Raw genomic sequence first — 6,364 nt, 5'->3', positions numbered from 1 at the left:
CTTTTCAACTTTGACGGACGATTTAGGAAGGGGAAGGTAGCTTGTGTGCAACAACGGGCATAAAACGTGTAGGCGACTTGATCCAGTTAATCCTATTGATTCCATCAGCTACTTCTATTGTATAAGTGTGCGCGTTTGTCGTGTTTCAATGCAGGGTGCAAGATGTTCCGATATTTCATACAGGCGCAGTCAATAATGTACACGTCGTTTACGGAGTGATTAGAAGCTACTAAGCGGATCCACGTCAGCGTGTAATGGGCCGGCATGTCCTGTGGCTTCCTGTCATGATACTATCAACAAGAAAGGCCGACGACCAGCCCATGAGAGTGTTGAAATCTCCCTCGCCCTTCGATGATAGGAGGCAGTATTATATAACTGTGACTTGTTTCTATCCTCCATGATTTAACGTTGTTCCTCAGTATGCAATAAATCTCAAAGTGAGGCAGATGCAGGTCAATTAGTATAACCTAATATGTGACACGTTTCATGGAAACACACAAAGTGTTCGAACAACACATGTAAGCATCAGGGCTTTGGATGTGGTCCTGGGCATGTCACGACGGAAGGAGATGAACAGATCATGGTGACTCTTTTGCAAAGTAGGTGAAATTGCTCATATCGTGACTGGCAAGTCGTTGCAATTTTGGTTGTGGATCTCAGGGGAGATAAGTGTTTTGTCCACTGGGATAGACAGTTTGGTCGAAGATGTTCTCATCATCAGTCGGGATGGCGTTGTCAATGAACAATGTAACCAAGTTATGCGATGAGTCATCACCCAGTTGTGAAGCCTGTAGCATCAAATTTCACATTAACATTACCTGATATTCTCTTGTTCCCGTACAGTATGTTGGCAATGTCAGACACATATGCTCTAAACACTATGTTGCAGCATTCTACATCTCTTGCATTATTTTTTTCGATCCAAACAAATTAGTTTTATCCGAAATGATTCGATATGCCTTAATTTCAGAGTCCATCTTTTCAAGATGGATGTCCGATCATGTGTCAACATTTATGTAATTTGGTTGCTTAAACATTTGAATGAACCTGCACATTAAGGTTTATACAGTTAACCGTGTATTTCGTGATATAAGTAATACACATAAGCTGACTCACTCAACTAGATTAGCTAGATTCAGGCTTTATTGTTTCCGCCGAATGATATCTTCAAACTAAATCCTAATTCTTCTCACGGCTTGAAAACTGAATGGTTTGCAACATGATACGAACGTACTCACCTCTTCATACTGAGTGGTCAACTCTGCAGCCAGCCGCTCCTGTGACTGAACTTTTTTCATAAGCTCTTCGCGCATTTTTCTTTCTTTTTCTCTTTCCTGTAACAGCGTGACAAAATTGTTTAAGGAGAATTGCGAAGCAGGTGGCGGGTCACTATGAACTATAAAATGAAAGTAGTATGACGATATGCCATATGTAGATTGAGGTCCAAATACATTGCCACTGAAATCTGCTGCGATAAATTTTCTCCTGTCACAAAAATGAATTGTCAGTTTCACAGGGCTTCTGAGTAAGTAATCCTTGGTCTCGCAGCGTTTCGTGGAACGCAGAGTAGTGAAAGTTTTCTTCGCATTTTATTAGTCACACCACATATGACAGTGTGGAACTAAATATCGTACAGTGTATTTTTCCGTCACAGATACCGCGCGAAATGGTGGTGGGGTAATTATTAAGGATTTATTTTATCTCATTTTTGCCGCGGAGGCCTCCGCCGAATGCCGTGCTTAGGGGACTGGTCAGCCGATGAAAATGTCACCCCTTTTTACTACTGTAAAACCGTTAGTAGCCAAAATTGCACGATGAAATGCCCCAATGCCTGGTGAGGCAGTAAGACCCACATCAGTGAATTCAGGCACAACAGCAATCCTTCATATTTGACAAACGCCAACTACAACCACAAAAGGTTGAATGTGGTGCTACTCCGTCAAAAATCAGGCTGGAACCGCCATCCTTTTTGGAACCAAGTGACGCAAGGGTGGATACTTTTTATAGGCCAGCTGTCCACGCCAGTTCACAAATCTGCTAAGCTGAATGATGCGAATACTTTCTAGTGTCTACTTGGATGTATTCTGTGTATACTTAGGAATGTTCCACTTGCCTTGCTTCTAAGCCTACAAAGCAATATCACTCAACCATCTCATTCAAACCTTTTGTTTTGTCTCAAAAAAGTGGCCGTTTATTACACTACCATGTGGGGATAAGAATGGTGAGTACTCCGCCAATTTAAAATAAGCCAAATCAAGTTGCGAGACACCCTCAGGCAAAAGCGTTGTCAAGAAGATAAAAGTAAATTTAAGGCATGACAGAATCACTGTCCAATATCCTCCGGTATTGGCTTCAATCATACAGCCAGAGACGATCTCCCAATCTACACCTTGAACAAACGCATAAATGCAGCGAGTTATGCATGACCCTCAAACAATATGAGCAAATGCGACAATGCCGTGTTCCCGAAATTACGAAATTGATGACCTTGAAATTTTGGCTGAGGTAATTTAGTTTACGGTCTACCAATGCATTACTTACATACAAACTTTCAGGCAATTTTCTTTGGAATGAATAAACGAATAACTAAGTAAATAAGTATCCAAATGAACGAATCGATCTTAAACCTGGCTACCATATTGGAAGTTACAGACTGCTACAGTTCGTAGACATTCGGTTGGCTTGATGTCCTTCTTCCTACCTTAAATAGAGAAGTGTTAGTGGACACTGTGTCCAGTAATTGGAGTTAGACCAAATAGATCAAGGCATGTAGTGGTCATGTTTTAGTAAGAATCGAGCTCAGGATGTCTAGTACGGAGCAATGCAATAAAGTACACAACTCATTATCTGCAGAGCCTCTCGTGAAGAATATGTGCACCTAGAGGTAAACAGTACATGATAATTGAACCAATACTCCATTCGGCCGGTGGCTTTGAGCTTGCCTAACACATGAATGGCAAACCAGTAATCTTCAGTGAAAGGTGGATGCGACTGATGCGGCAGCCGAGGAGTATGAGGCTTTCTCGTAACTCTGCCGTGATCTAATGAAAGATAGGATTTATTACGGAATTTGTGGAACTGATTTGCAGCATTCGTGTACAATTGCGTGATAGTCAATGGATATCCAGAAAAGTTAAAGAAGACGTGTTCAAAAAGAAGACGGATACTCGGTTCTTTTTAAAGCTGGTTGCATATGAGAGTCTGTAACTGTTTACTTGGCGTTTTCTAATAAATAAATCCTCAACGAAGGACGTTCTTCCTTTCACAAGTAGTTGATTTCCTAAATCACGACTCGTTCATTGTGTTCCACGTCGCAAGCCTGAACTCGCCTACTCAATCGTCCTAACCGTTGAATAAAGGTGATTTTCGACTTGAAAAATTCTTGTAAACTTTTCAAGCCATGGAATGATAGTTTGTTGATATCTATTATGGATCATGGGTAGTTTCAGAGCTCAACACCAGAAACGTTATGCTATTTTGAAACTCAAGAATATATTAGTAGAATCGCAGTGTGTATTATCAAAACGAGAAACAACAGTGGAACTAATTGTCATTCACGATTTCCTGCTATATTAATCTTCTTATATAACCCATTCTTTTTGAATTGCTGAGGTGATTTTAATTCTCGTCAAATGTGATAGGAAAAATTGGAACTGAGAACTCGTTTCTACGGAATGGATTGTATATACAAAGTCGTCCTGTGAATTTATCTTCTCATTCAGAGCCCCTTAGTAAGAAAAAGCACTCTTGGTGGATGCTGCTACAAGTCATCACAAACGCTTATGTTCGAGTTTTCATTCAAACTGCGGCATCTCTCAAAGTAACGTCACTTTCCTTCAGTGTTTATAATCCTGAGTTTTTTGCGCAGGAAGTTTCCGCAGAACCATATTTTATTACCTGAAAAATCACTGTCATGTAATGAGAACCGGGTACTAAATGAGGAAACCATTGTGGGAGCTTCGCACAAAGGTCCATTAGGACTGGACTTCCTCAGCTTTGATGCTATTGCCAATCCACAAATTCCCGATAGTCCCCCTATATTTACCTGATGAATGGTTGAGTGAATTCTTCTCCAGTTTAGCTCACTGTCTTTTCTTAGTTTTCTGTTTGGGCTTGAAAACTTTGGACGCACCTTCAAGTGAGGCGCATTATTTCCGGATCTTCGCCAATAACACAAAACTTCAGGGTCTATAGTTGAAGGCCACCCTTATAGCCTTTGTCTCCCAAACCGAATCTGCATTTACAGTGAAAGATCTCTTAGCTTTGGAGACTCATCTTGTACTCTGGCAACAAAACTACTCAACAAGTACTGTTCCATACGAGGAGAAGCTACTTCAAAACGGATTGGTCATTTCTTTAGACCCTGAAAAAATACGCTCAGATAGTTAGGCTGTAAACTCTGAACGATAAAAGAGGCAACGAAAAAACTGTGCACTGGTAAGAGGAACAGCGAGAGCGGGGTCGTCTAAAGAAGTCTGGAAGCATGAAACGCATATTTTTCCGCCCCCTTCATTCCACGCAATCAATCTGTTTACAGCCATACTGCATCTCATGTCGATATACTCTGTCTAGCTGCTTTTCCTAGCCATCCTGGATCCTGAGGCACTGATTAGATCGCACTCCCGTCTTTAGCGAATGAGTATTTTACCGATTTTAATCATGTCCTTTGGGCCCATCCTTAAAGCCACTGGATACTCAGTATTTTCCGCGCCAGCTAACATGAAACTCAGGGGAAAGCATCAAAACGATCATTGTTTTACAAACTTCTATAATTGCTTCTAAAAATGATGACAGATCGCTAAAATCACTAGAAACTACTAAAAAATATATCATACCTACAATTATGCGGGAATATTATTGTCTGAATGTTGCATCTACAAGTATCTTGGTGACTCTGTTCCCAAACACTGTGTTGCACTAAACGCAGTGAGGTTATTTTTTGCATCTTATGATATAATTGCTCTTCATCAGTGGTATCTTCGGAGTCAAATATCTAAATCTACTCTTTCTCGTGTGTTATGGTTGCTTTGTTTTCATCTGTCGATTTTCTGACTCGCTGGAGGATGCTTGTATGCCTGTGCAAGAACCTTTGTAATTTCACTTGTCATTATGACTTCCCTTCAATATAACATTTGTTTCATTTCCGGTATGCATTGCCCTTCCGCTCTTATGTCCCTTGGTAGATTTCTTGTGTAAACTTTGAACTCATGGTGACCAAAGCAAACAGCCGGACTAGAACCGAAGTTGCACATGGGCATGCAAGTAAATCTCTACAACAAGGTCGCTGCAGCAGATTTCGAGACAAACTAAACGTTCAGGGGGAACACAATTTACAATTATTAATCTGTGCAAAAGAAGTGAAGCATCAAAGAAACATTGTATGCCGTTCAAAATTACGCGACAAAATTATACTGTTAGCGAAAGTATCCAGATATACGTTCCAGAAATCCACTTATCTACCTATCTATCTATTAATTTGTCTATGCATGTGTACATATATTATATCTACATTTATACATACATATAACATATATATTTACGTGCACTTTACTATTCTTCATGTGCATGTATATATATATATATATATATATACCTTTCTGTCTACTTACTCGTCCGCACTTTCTACGTAACTTTTATCAGTGAATCTTTCTCTAGCATATTGCATTTTTTTATTTAGATTTCAATGTTCACGAGCGTACATTATTCCGCTGGAAATGCTTATCACTGGGTTGTTCTGTTGCCTCGTCTTCCAACAGATCAAGTGTTTGATCCATCAGATGGATATATTTTTATGTGGAAGCAATCCGGATAGTCTTACATAACACATTCCATTAAAATAAATGAGAGCATTGATCTAGTTTGGCAGACGATACATTCGTTTAGAAAAAGCAAGTTTTTCGTGACTAACTGACAAACCTGCGCTGCAAGACGTTCCTTCTCCTGGTTTAACTGTTGTTCCAGTTCTTCATACATGCGGGAAAGGTGTTCTTCCTGCTTGCACAGTTTTCTGAAAAGTTAAGAGAAAATTGATTCCCTTCGGTTATTGTGTGTTTATTAGCTGAATCATTATCTGTCGGTGCACGCGGAAGCAGTTTACGGCTTCATATAACTATACTCCTATCCTATCACGCACTTTGATTGAATAAAGAACCAGGTTTTACTAGCACTATATCGAGCATACTTTCATAAGTTGAATATTTTTCATTTACAAAATTTTGAGATTAATGCACGTATAACTGAATTAGCTCAGTAAATCTGCAGCGCTGACACCTAAATGCCCTTTTCATGACAGTATTTAATGGTGAAGAAATTTAGAACGTGTTTTTTCCCTTTCAATTCCGCAATTTTAAATGTTGAACCTACA

This window comes from Opisthorchis viverrini, assembly GCF_000715545.1.
Source record: "Opisthorchis viverrini unplaced genomic scaffold opera_v5_255, whole genome shotgun sequence".
Lineage (NCBI taxonomy): Eukaryota > Metazoa > Platyhelminthes > Trematoda > Opisthorchiida > Opisthorchiidae > Opisthorchis > Opisthorchis viverrini.
This window is presented reverse-complemented; position numbering follows the sequence as displayed.